General features: G+C 38.2%; 1 protein-coding gene across 4 annotated transcripts in view; it reads left to right on the forward strand.

Moving 5' to 3' along the window:
- The first annotated feature begins 1,088 nt into the window (after positions 1 to 1,088).
- The window catches only part of plekhg2 (pleckstrin homology domain containing, family G (with RhoGef domain) member 2), a 104,755-nt gene continuing 91,996 nt past the window's right edge, over positions 1,089 to 13,847 (forward strand). For all 4 annotated transcript variants that reach the window (XM_029518492.1, XM_029518494.1, XM_029518493.1 and 1 more), the window contains exon 1: positions 1,089 to 1,464. The gene's annotated coding sequence lies outside the window, so the exon portion shown is untranslated. The remainder of the gene's footprint in view (positions 1,465 to 13,847) is intronic.

Genomic DNA, 13,847 nt, shown 5'->3' on the forward strand with positions numbered 1-13,847 from the left:
ATCTGTAGGGCACTCTATGTGCCCTACAGATAATAGGGCTGTGCTGTTATTAATAGTGCTGGGCACTCTACAGTAAATATACAGTAAATACAGTAATGCAGGGTGAAAGTTTGTTGCTTGGAAGGTAATCACTGAGTCTGGTCCATTTTTTATTGCACAAGTTTCTTGCATATTTTCTAAATTGACATGAAAGACTTTTTTTTTTTTGCAAATTCTCATCAAATAGCCAAATTATACTGACTGTGACTTCACTTATAAAAGTAACAAAATGGGAAAACATCCAAGGCAGGTGGGATATTTTATATGGGCATTGTAGTAATAGCAAAAACTTAACAAAATGCTCCTTTAAATGGGTGGCTGCAGTGACCCATAACATGATCATTTTAAAGATGATGAAGTATGTAATGCAGAATTCAGAAGTTTGTTTAGAAAAAAATTATTCCTTTCTTTTTTTTACTTAAAGATCAGTTTAATGGCCTTACTGCAATTGGGCTACTCTCTTCAATAAAGTTAATACTTTTGTTGAAATGTATTTTATTGGAAAAGGTGAAGCAAAATGGTATGAATGTGTTTCTCCATCCCACAGACAAGAGTTACAACTGATGATAACAAGTTTAGCTTTTTTTTTAACTTTTTTTTTAAGATTTTTAACTGATTTCCCCCCTTAGCCTTAAATTAAAGTTTATCAAACAATTTTTAGCTCATTTCTTTCTTTAGCCTTAAGTTACAGCTTAGCTGACTGTTATCTAGTTTCTCTCCTTAGCCTACAGTTTGTTGTTTTTACCTTAAAATGTATTTCGCACCTTTAATTAGCATTTTCTTGCTTTTCCCTTCTATGATATAACTTACATTGTGATAGTGAATGAAGCATGACAGACGCTTTGCGCTGTCATCTTGCAGTGAGGGAAACAGTTTCTGAGGGTTTGGGCTAGCTGGATGGTGGACACCCCCCGCCCCCCTCCTCCATGGTTTCAGCAGTTTCTGAGGGTTAGGGTTAGCTGGATGGTGGACACCCCCCCATGGTTTCAGACCTCCCCCTGTCTCCCTCCTCTGCCACAGCAGACTGGGTCAAGCCGAGTCTCCCTCGTCAGCTCCTCTCCAAACCACCAGCGCACTATCACTTTGACACTTTTCCGATCCTCGCAGCGGACACAGAGATTACACTGAGCTCTCCACAGCAGCTGTTGGACAGTTTGTTGCCTTTGGTGCGTGAAACGTCCAAAAACGGGGGACGGACGACTCAAAGTTAGTGGAAACACTGTGTGATCGTTTGGGCGTGTGTGAGAGAGAGAGACAGAAGTAAGCCGCTGGCAGCGTTTGATCCAATGAGTCCGGAGCGGCCGGTGAACAGCAGGATCACCGGAGAACGAAGCAGAGAGACGGGGGAAGGAGCTGAGATCAGACGGGTCTGCAGAGACTTACTGCTGCTGGACGTTCATGTCTCCCTTCCCCACTGGCACCGAGGTAAGCAGCCCCTCTCACTCTTATTTCTCATCTCTGAAGGATATAGCCAAATGTCGTTTTAATTTAAGATAAAATATATGAATCCGTCCAATAGGAAGACAGAAGAAATAAAGGACCAAATAATCGATCAGCATCGATCAACCACAATCATCCACTACACAAAGGAAGCATTTTCAAAATAAAAGTCAACAGCTCCAATTTGCTCCTCTCTAGAAAGAGCGTCAAAACGTGTGTTTTAGATTGGCATATGGTCTTCTTAGAGACTACTTTACTGTTCAAATCATCCGTCCCGCGGGCATATATTATTAGGTGCTGATGGGTGTAAAAGTCTGTTTATCCAGCTGAGTCCTGTGGTCTCCTGACTTTACTTAAGACGACAAAAAAAAAAACAAAACTGAATGTGTCGTTCCCTGCTGTATTTACTGATCACAAGAGGATGAATGATTCTGTCCTTGCTTAGCCCACAAGATTTTCTATAAAAGCTATTCAAACCTTGTTCTGTAGAGTCCCGACTTGAAACTGTGATGGGCATTGCAACCTCTAGGGGGCACTTGGAGGCCAAACCAACATAAAAGTGCACTGAACTAAACTGATGTCATCTGGTTGAAGGGGCTGTTCAGTCATCTGGTTCAAACTGGGCAATAGAAGAGCATCTCTCATCTCTCTGAAGCAACTCAATACACTTTTGTTTGCTGGCATCACTTTGTTCTGTCTTATACAGGCACGTCAGTCGTTGTTATTTTCAAATAAGATGGACTACTCAGAGAGACATCACTTTGATGCTCCCAAAATATGCATGTTACCACTCACAACTGTACCAGGCACTAATGTTTTCAACATGAATCTGATCCCACCATGCTATGTGCTGCGTACCTGTGTTACTTTCTTTCTGTCTCATGCGCTTCTTCTAAAAACAAACCTCCAATAGAAAAAATTTTGAATCTCAGCAAGACAGAGGAATGCAAAGAGAGACAGACAACTGCTCAAAACAGTCAGAAATGGATACAGGGGTGTTATTATACTCATGACTCTACTGGGGCATTTGAAAACAAAACTAAACTAAAATTTCTACTGAAACAACTTCCACTGTTTACAACAGCTATACCAAACCATTAGCGTTAATCTGGATTACACTAATGCTGGAGTTTTATTTTGACTTCTTCATGCACAAAGTCATGCGATCATGAACACACACTAAAGTAGATCAATTTGCTGCTGAAACTAGATGCACTGTTTCCTCCAATTTATTTTAATTTCCAAGTGATAATTGTGTCTTTAGAGACAGTGGTACACATCATTTCCACCCTTTACACAGGATTTGTGACATTTTGAAAAAGATAAAGGGGATTACCTAGGATTGTTTAAAACTTTTATTCTGAAAAACGAAAAGAATGTGCTTTTTTTGAGAAGAGGCAAAATTGGAAGAGTGAAATTCTGCTGATACACACACCACTGAACTGAGAACCATGTGTATGTGTGTGTCTGAAGGCTGCAGGCTAGTGCATCTCTGAGTGTCTCCCAGTGAGACTCTTCAATCGCAAACTCAGAAAACTGGAATCATGACTGTGTGTGTCTGTGTGTGTGTGTGTCAGAGTTGGCAAGACAATGTCAGCTGAATTCCTCAGAGCATTGATCTTTTTAATAGCATTCTTTGTCAAGAGCAAACACACATCAAAGATGAAAAAGGACTCAACAGAACTGAGTTTAGTGAAGTTGTGAGTTAATGTGTGTGCTTGTGTAAGTACTTTTGAGTGTATTAATTTTAGGTTGCGTAGTAGTAGTGGACAATTAATCAAATTTTAATCAAAGCTGCAATTTCAGACTTTATGATACGCATATTATTTTGATGTAGAAAATACTGTATAGATTTTACTATGAAGAACAAAAGCTTGACTTTTCTCTGTGTAGATCAGTCATTAGTAAGCAATAGAGCTAGAACTTCTCAGTGCAGTCAGAAATGGCCTCAGTTAACTGTTTATACCATAGTTTTAAAGTGACAACAGCTTGCACACTGTAAAATGTCTGTAGAAATTAGCGTAAAAAATGACCAAATAGCAACAGTATTACTGTAAATGAAGAAACAGTACATATCTTTAATTTTTATGGTAAAAACATGTAGAAAACGGCATTTTACTGTGAAAGAATTGTAAAATACACGGAAACATACTGTAATTGTAGAAGCCTGTACTTACCCTAAAATTAAAAATATTATTCTGTAAAAATTACAGAATTTTGCTTATAAACCTATGGCATAAAACTGTTAACCAATCAGCAAAATCATGCCTTTATTTCTACAAAGTGTAGAATGTTAAAAGGTATGATATGTATGTTAAATAATGTTAATTTCAAAGAAAAACATATATGTTTAAATAGTATAGTTTTCTATTTTATCTGCATTTTAAGGCCTCAAAATACATTTCTTACCTGACACTTAAAGCAATAGAAAACTATAGATATTATCTTACTGTCATATTCCAAAAAAACACTGTGAATTGATTTCCCGTATTGTTATTATTATCTTTTTATTAACACAATAAAATACAACAAAATTGGATAGAACAAAGGACACTTTGTTGAAAATAGAAGATGTCCAAGGACAGCCAAACACAATGGGCTTATAATATGTTTCTAAAGTAATCAAAATATACACAGTTAAAAAACAAATTATGAATAAAATGCAGAGACGCAGTCATTCACGCTGAAATTTTGAATTTGTTCACCGCCATTTCTGTGTGCCCAAGAGGAGAGGAAGAGACGCTTCTTATGGAGGTAAGCACATTCACAGTTCATTTTCACAGTAGACTGAACGAGCTGGTGCTGCTCTGACCTCGCCATGTGATATTAGCTCCTCACTGAGAAATTCTGACGATTTTCTTCAACATTTCTTCAAGGAGAGGAGTACAGATCTGTCTTAAAAGTCACCAATTACCTTGAATAACATTACTGTATGTGCATTGGAGCATTTAGGGCTAATTTTTTACCAGAGACATGAAGTATCTGCTCCTTTTCATGTTACTGTCCGGACGGTTGTTATTGCTCTTAAATGTGCAATGGCTTTCTGTGAGCTCCAGTGTCACGATGCTAGGAAACACAATGAAAAGATAAAGTGTCTGAACATCAGTGACTTGATTGGTTTCTATCCATTGCCATCTTACAGGAAGGATGAATACGAAATGGTCCCATCGAAACACAGTATGCTGTCACACTGGTGTCATTCTGGTGTTAACTGAGCTGCATTCACTCTTTACTTCATACTTAGAAATGGATGACACACATCAAAGCATTATATTCAGCATATCTGCCAGCCTCAATCCTCGACATTACAGAGGAGACACTACAATTTGGGGGGTGGAGATCACTGAGGATTTTCACTTCATCTAGGAAACTGATCTGCTTTCAGAACGGAGAACGATTCAAGCAAGAATATTACTGGCTGCTTGGATACAAACTGGTGAACACTGTACTTTTAAACATCATTTATTTTTAAGTATAACCAAGGATAAAACAGCATTCACTAGATTTTGTTAATTTAATTATTTTTGTTTTACAGCACAGAGCAGTGAAATTCACACTGAGTCACCATTAGCATCTCCATCTTGCTCGATCTGTTCCTCATTCTTGGCCTCCCCCTCGCCCAGCTGTCCGATTGCTACTGTACATTGGGTTGACAGCTATCAAATTCCACAGAGGAATTTTCCTTAAGAGTTGATGCACTGTTTTGAAAGGGAGAAAAGGCCAAAGCCCTGGTTACGTTCAGAAATTATCCTGTGTTTCTCTGAGTAAACAAGTCTCATAGAAGTTGCCAAAAAATAGTTACCAAGTACCCACAGTCACTGAATGAGGTCATAGAAGGGGATGTGGTGGGGCCAGGATATCATTCACTGGTCAAGCAGTTACAAGCCAGAATTGAAAATGTGAAGCTGTCTTCAGTGCCAACGATAATGAAGCGCAAACAGGGGTCAGATGAGTACGGCAGGGGAAATCTCAGCTGAAAGAAGGGCACATATGGCTTTGTGAAGTGGGACATGAAGCTGAGACAACAAAAAGGCAACAAGAGAAGAAACTCAAAATTGTCTCAGTGAACCCAAGAGTCCTTACCCTCGTCGCAAATCTCTCTGATCGTGATGATGGAGAAACTTGTTAAAGATGGACTTATTCAACTGAGTCTTAACGGTACAAAGAATACTGTTCTGAATTTCAATTGTTAACAGTTTAAGTACAGTAAGTTGAACTATTAAGACTGATCTCTTACACAGCATTTGTTATATGGAACAGTACACATTTGAAACAAAGAGTACTGATGGTCATTGTTTAACAGTTAAGGCACAGTAAGTTTTAATATTTCCTATCAGCAATTCCTTTAAATTTACATTAACTGGTTTATTGTACATTTTGGCGGAATTGCAAATCCCAAGAGAATAATTGAATAAGGTCAAGGCAACAGCTATTATTTTGGGGGGGTCATTTTGTCAAAGGCAGTTTTTTCAGTTAGATCAAACTATTAGAGGGAAGACTGACTTTGATTATATAATTCTGAAAATGGCAAACAGTAATTTACATGCCTACAGTTTGACCATTTTGACTTTTTGTTTTTTATTGCTAGAAGAAGCTTTTCAGAGGTTTGGGTCACTCAATCGGTTAGACTAGCAGGGTGTGGTCATGCATTCAAGGTAATAAAACTGAAGAACACTTGAGCTTTCGTTTCAGAGTTTTTGTGACACTTCAGAGTAGGTTGAAGGCTGGTGGCATTGCTAATATCTAAGATTCTCCTTTTAAGGTGAGTAAACTAAACACATCTAAGTTTTTTAACATGGTTAGGGTAAATTATCTGAATTACCTGTACATACTTATGTTCTATAAATTAGTTTTTCAACAAGTGTAAACATTTAAGCCTTTTGCTCTTGTCACCTTTTCAGGCATTCAAACTTCTATGATTATGGTTATGGAACAACTTGCTGGCTTTTGCGACACCAAGGAAAATGGTGAGTGTCTATACATGTATACTATACATACCAAAACGTTTGTTTGTCTGTTTTAAAGATATTTTATGTCCTTCATTTGTGAGATTTCCCTATTGGTTATTAACAGAAATCACATTTTCTTAGGGTTAGTTTGATCATTCTACTTTTTGTTTTATTACTGAGGTCATAGTGGATGCTGGTGTCCTGGAGTGCATTACAATTATGTGTCCTTATACTTTTGTCAAATCCATTAACATACATTGAGAGGGACAAAATATTAGGAACAACTGTCAATAGGATGCACTTGAGTATGCCAGTATCATCTACATAAAATATAATTATCACCTTTCTGACAATGTCAGCAAAAACTGATAAGGTAGAAGTTTCATAGAAGTAGAATGTATGGCACTGAATTGTGCAGGTGCATCGTTTGTTTCTTCCATTGACTTACATAATAAATAAACACTACTGAGGCCTCCACCCAAGTATTTAATCAACAGAACCACAATCATACATTCATCACATTTAGGCTGCAAGTCAACAAGGGTGAAACAAACACCGATGATCACTTGATGCTGAAAAGTGACCTTCTCTGCATTATCACACTGATACTCCTGATGCCGTTCAACGGTCTGTCAAAGAGTTCTGGTTTCTTCTATGTATAGCTCAAAACTGCTGAGTTTATCTCTGTGTGGGCATCACGCTTAGGCTTAGGCACTGCATCACTCTAAATATTGCTTTGTTTCTGTTTCCTGGCAGCAGAGAGGATCATACTAGTCCACAGTGAACACCTGATGGACAACATACGAGTGTTAAGCAGAGCTTGTCCATGTTGAGCGCCCTCTTCACTCAAGTCTGGACCCAATGATTCATTACTCTTGATCAACCCAGGGCAAGTGGCTCATTTTTTCGTGATGTTTATTTCCTCCACCATGGATTATTGCTCAATACATGCATTTTTTTCAAGATTCTAACATTGCTTTGCTAGTATACTGGACAAGGTATTGGATCAGTTAGTGTTTCACAGAGAATGTCAACGCAAAAAGGGTTTCTTAAAGTTCATCAATGGCTGTACTTTCGTTTACAATGGGCTTAATCTGTCATCTTTAATTTAAAATAAGACATTGCTGATTGTAAAATTTACACTGACAAACTGTAATATCTTGCAATAAAATACCGTCCTGTTTCATACAGTTTTATCATTTTTTTCACTGGAGAGACTGCAATTACATTTACAGTATATCTGCTATCTTTAAGAGTTTACCATAAACAGGTTTATATTTTTACTGCTGTTTTTACAGCAAGTTACCATAAAGTAGGTTTATAGTATATCTGCCTTTTTTCATAGTAATTTACCCTAAACAGATAACAGTTCTCTACTTTAAAATTGACAGTTACCAAAATGTTATATCATAATGTCTCATACATTTTTGCTGTAAATTTTACAGATTTTACAGAGAGTGGGGAGCATTTAAGCTGTCTGTTATAATTTTTGCAACTAATGTAGACAAGTATTGCACTGATTGGTCCAAACTCCTGCAGGAAATAAAACGGTCTGAGAGACCTCATAGTCTCCCATGCATGCCCTCTCTCTACTTTGAATAGAGTGGCCCATGCAGTGGCTAACAGGATGGCAACTCCTCTGCTGATGGATTTTTGAGATTTTGTTTTATACAGGATCTGAATCACACAATGGCTTTTGGGGAAGCCCTATTTTCCACTGTTGGCAAGACCCACTGGGGGTGTTGGGATAGTACAGTAGTAGCCACTGCACTGTTAGCATTTGCTGTCGTTGTTTGTTTGGTGAATCTGAATTGGCCAAGGCTTGGATGTTGATGAGGGGTTCAGGTGACTATGTAAATGTAGTATTGCTGCTGTGCACACATTTTTATGAACTTCCTTTTAATCACAAACCCAATGTTGTGCTGTCCTCATGGAGACACCAGGTCACCAAGAAATCAGCTTAATCTCTGAGACCTACTGTGATCATATCATGTTTATTACTCAGTGATCTGAGGTTTGACCATAACTGGGAGCCACATCAGGAGGAAATACAACAAACATCCACCAGCACTTTTTTTTTTTTTGTTGATTAATGACAAAAAAATGTATAAATCCTCCACAAATGTCATTTTGTTCAATGCATTGTAAGGAATACTTTATTTTGACACAAAATATATCCTATTATGCCAAGCAACTCAAACGGCACCAAATGCTGTGAATTACACAAATACAACAAACCTCCATCAATGCCCGAAAAAGCACAAAATGAAATTGCAAATCAGATCGCAGTTGCAACGAAATTGCAACTAGACATTTGGTTTGTGAAGGAACAAATTTGTAGTTTTTTTTGAGGGGGTGGGCATAGCTACTTTGAGATTCATATTTTATTATTGACAACAACAACATGTATTGCCTAGATCTGGAGGACACTGTCAGTTGCTCTTTGTTCATTTAGCGCTGTTACTTTTTAGAACTGGATTGCTGAGCATGTCTTTCATGACCCGGAGTGACCCGAGGGAGGGTGGGTCTGCCAGTGCTACAGAATCTTCCATTAAGGATCCTGGCAGACTGAATGCTTTGGCATTTGTCTAGCAGTCCCTTTCATAACGTTCATTTACTTCCCTTGTTTTTCTCTTTCTAGTCAATTGCTATTTTTTTAATCACCAAGTCAGATTGTGGGTGGCTGCCAAAGGATTTCTGGGAAGTGTATTTATTCTTTTGTGGCATTGAATTGATTTTAGATTGTTTTTAGTCCTAAGAGTTGAATAAATGGAAGCAATCAGATCCAGTAGTGCATTGGTTACAGAGGTTCTGTGACACACTTAATTTAATTTTGCTTTTTTCTACATTGGCTGATGCTATGTCTTTGCCTAATCAAAACATAATGAAAGTAACTTTAAAAATGAGATGTGATAAACAGACAATCAAAGTTGGTCTCATGGCTGAGTGTGAGAAAGAAACTGATTAATGACAGAAACTCGTAGTACTGAGCAAAAGGTCAAAACTGGATAGAAGAGAGGAAGGAGCCTTGAGGGGTGGAGGGCAGAATGACTCAGAGAAAGTTTGTCAGAATAATAAACATGAAGCAGGATTTTTAACATGGACTTGTTGACTTTGAGACACTGAAGCTTCTTTCTTTTCCTCCAGTTCTTTCATACTTCCTCTTCTTTCATGCCTCCTGTCTTCTTTTCCTCCATTTGTCCAAACAGGCTCTGCAACATTTTCAAAACAAACCTGTGGTCCTGGCTTTTTCTCTTCTTTTGCTTCACTCACACTTTCTTTGTACTTCTCTGTCTCATTTGCTTTGTGTGTTTCTTTTGTTCTGTCCTTGTATACTTTCTGTAAGCTGTAGGGGACTGAGCTCAACATGTTGACTAAAATTTTTGGTGGTACTGGTCTTCCAAAGAAACTGCAGTTTACTGTCTAAGGTTATTCATTGTCTTGTTGTGGCCATGTGGTACACTGGGTCTGTTACTGGACTTTTGAGATTATCACAGAAGTGTGTTTGATATCTTCAGTGACTTGATGGAAGGCTTATTGAACCTTACTGTCTGAGAAAAAAACAACTGAAGTGCAGTTTTATAGTCTTTGAGAATTGATGAGCCAATATGGATAATGAAATCCATAGTACCTGTACTCAAACTACAGTGGATTTTGCTGCATTAAACTGAAGACATTTCCAGGGGGGAACCCTCTGGGCCTTCAGTGAAGGCCTAAGAAAAAATATTGAAAGAATTTTTGTACTACTAATGATATACTTACATACATTCACACACACACACACACACACACTTTCAATGATTTTTATTCAGTCAGTACTCGTAATAATTTCTTGATCATTGTTATAAACTTGGACTAATATTTCTTGGGAAACAATGGGTTAATATAATAGAATGAGAAACGGACCAATCACAATTTTTATGCCAATGGTATCTGGGTAGACTGTTACATCAGCGATTCCTCCTGCTGGACCTTCGGTGACTGTAACGAAGACCTGTGTAATGCACGTCAATATGGGCATGAATTTGAGTTTGACAGCTGTCTTAGCCAATCATATTTCATTGAGTTGTGGGTGGGACCAAATCATGACATCTTCCAGGTATTCACAAATTCCTAGAAGAACATATATAAGTCAAGCGACCCAATACAGAGTTTGAATGGAGGGAAGAAAGACAGAAGATGATTTAGAGAGCAGGGAAATGAAGGGAGCTAGTGAAGAAGAACAAGAAGACTGTCTGGCTTATATTTTGGATACTCCCTTTTCAAGATTGCCTTTTCATGCAAAACTAGATATTATTCAAAAAGGTCGGCCATCACCTGACTTGCCAGGATTGGTGCAAGCTAGCAAGGTCTACCATCGGCATTTTCAAGCTAGCAGCTACAGTCGCTATTAGTGGCTAATGGGCAGCAGCAGCAGCAGCAGCACAAAACTGAATTTGTAAGTAAGTGTACTGTAGGCCTAAACCTACAATTTGCAGACAGTTTTATAGCCATTAAAGCCAGTGAAAAATGGCTGAGCATAATTTACAAAGAGCTTTTTCCTTTTCCCATTTCACCTCAGGAGGTGTTTGGGTTATACTTTTGGCAGAAATGTCACATCTACATTGAAATTCAATTGTATCTAAGCTGAAACAAACACAAAAAATTGGATCAGCATTGGATCCATCTTTAGCTGTTGAACAGAAGCTAATGAGTATTCATTCCAGCTAAACTAATATGTGAGGTAAGTGAATGTGATTTGCTTGTCTCGTTTAGTTTTTGTAATTAAATTAAGTCATGATAGCCAACTTTGAGTGTCTGTTTTTCCAGAATCAACTTGGTGTGTTGTGAAGCCATTTGGGACAAATAAACCTTTAATACGTTGAACATCCATGTGACAGGGCTCTGGCTATAATTTGTATTGCTATGTTTAATCTTTTATTGCTACATGTGGTCCTATTTCTGCTGAAATCCTTCTATAATATCACCATATGGGCATAGTTGTCATTGAGGTCACTGTGCAATACTAAAATCAAATGTGGTGGTTCAGAATTTATTCAAAACTGTTGATAAACTGTTATAGATGTGATAAGCATCAGCTTTTTCAGGTTACATTGTCAAGCTTAAATGTGTGTTGATATCAGGTTAATATGTGTGAAGTGATCCAAAGGTTCAAGCTTCTTGAGAGTGAAACTGCTGACTCAATTTTTTGCTGAAATTTCCAGGTTGGAACTGGACTTATGCATATCTCACATGCTGCAACTTCTTCTGAACTTAAAAACATTTTAGTTTGGGGTTTTATTGCAGCCTGTGTTTCAGCTCTCTCTGCTCTCATTCATCTGAATGAGTAAATGTCTTCCTACAAACAAAATGAGCCATTGATTTAATGGAAAAACAGAAATCAAGTGCACCTCAACCATCTAAAATATTTGGAAGCACATTTAATATTGAGCTCAGGAATGATAATTATTGAATGTGGGAGGATTGATGATTGTTTCCTCAGCAACCAGTGTTTGTCGTGTAGTAGTAGTCTGTGGTCAGACAGAGGCTATATGTGCGTGTGTATTTGTGTGTGTGTCTGTGTGAATGAGGCGACACATATATACCGCAGTGTTTCCAACCTCAGAGCAGTCCAGTAAACAACATGAACAACACACACACACACACACATACACACATCATTATTATTGTTTTAAGTAGTTCTTATAGTTTATGTGCTTCCTCTTTCCTCTGTGTTCAGCAATTAGGTTTCTCTAGTTTTGACTCTAATTCTGAGACTAATTGTCATTCTGGTGCCAATTTTGATTCAGGTTCTAATTCCTTTTTTGATAAATTGAGGCAAGTGATTCAATGGTTGTTGAGTACCACCAGAGTTGATTCCTAGTCAGGAGTAAAGACAAATCTAATGATGCAAATAATGTTCCTTATATTTTGGGTATGGAAAAGGAGAGACCAGAGGACACTGGCTCTTGGATTTCTGATTGTTCCACTGTTGGATTACAAGTTCAACTGACTGCTAAACAGTCCACGAAAAGTGTGATAACACAGTCGAACAGGAAGGCTACAACAAAGTTAATAAATGCCAGTCCACTTTTTCCAGCTTTAGTCAGCACTTGGAGTGATTTGTGATTCATTCTCCAGCTTCATTATTGAGATCTGAAAGTAGCAACAACAGTCCCATTTGTTCATTGTGGTTGTGGTTGAAGCCAGGTGTGTGAGGCCTGTTCAGGTGTGCTTGTGGATGTGTGTGTGTGTGTCTGCTTCACACTTTCAATGTCTGCCTGTAGATTCCCAACATGATTCACTGCTCCCTTTCTCTTATTCCAGACTTCTCATAAAAACCTCTCTATAAATTTATACCTTTCCACTAGTTTGTACAAGTACAAATACATGCACACAGTGTGTGCTAACTGTCTGTTATTAGCCAAAGAAAAGGTATAAATACATACAGGGAATTTCCAAGCACACACACTGAGCAAGTGTTTTATAGTCTTTTCTGTGCAGCAGCTGACGACAGTTTTACAGCCTCACCTCTATGGTTCAACTGTCCACTGAGACGACTCTGCTTCCAACAACACAGGACAAAAGAGTAGCGTAAAATAGAACACAGCAGAATAACAGAGCAATTTTACTCTCTTTTGAGGCCAACAGTCTTCTTGTGTTCTCTCTGTCTGTTAGTTTGTCAGTGATTATAAAAATATCATATATTTGGCCATGCTATGACTCCATGTGCTGATAACTACAGGACATATTGTCAATATATTTAGTTCAGGTTCATGTTTTCCTTGAGATGAACTTTCCCCTTGGCTTTATCGTCAGGTCACACAACTGTTTTGGTTTACTTTAAGTATTTTATGTTAAATGGTCATTATTTTTATGAACATTTAGTAGCTCGGAGTTTAGCCTAACAAACACATTAGCATGGTTGCACAGAAACTCAGCATAAAAACCCTGCAGTTCTGCTACAAGGTAAAAAAAAGCTCAGTTTGTTTATGCAGAAAAGAGACAACCAGACAAGGCATCAAAAATAGCATAACTTAGTGGTCAAAATCACGAGAGTTCACACACAAAAAGGCTGCACTAAGAAAATTCACTGGAAAAGGATGCAGGAAACCTCCAACAAAAACTTTCAGGCAACAAGAGGAGGGAAGAGGGGGAGTGCATAAGAGGATGGAGAGACAAGAAGACAGGCAACACATTAGAACAGGCAATCACTTATGAGGGAAGAGAACAAAGGGAGGCAGTAAAGCTGGCACAAACACAGGGGAAGATGAGACTATCAAATGAAAACAGGAAACAGAAAGCACACCAGAGACAGCATAACGGGTGATGAGGCAATTTAGCTGCAAGCCATTCCCTCTCTCTCCCCCAGCTTTAATACTTGAAATATAAACAGGTGAGTTATAAAAAACCTGGTGGAGTTGTCATGAAGGAAAAGTG

The sequence above is a fragment of the Echeneis naucrates genome, chromosome 13 (genome assembly GCF_900963305.1).
Source record: "Echeneis naucrates chromosome 13, fEcheNa1.1, whole genome shotgun sequence".
Taxonomy (NCBI): Eukaryota; Metazoa; Chordata; class Actinopteri; order Carangiformes; family Echeneidae; genus Echeneis; species Echeneis naucrates.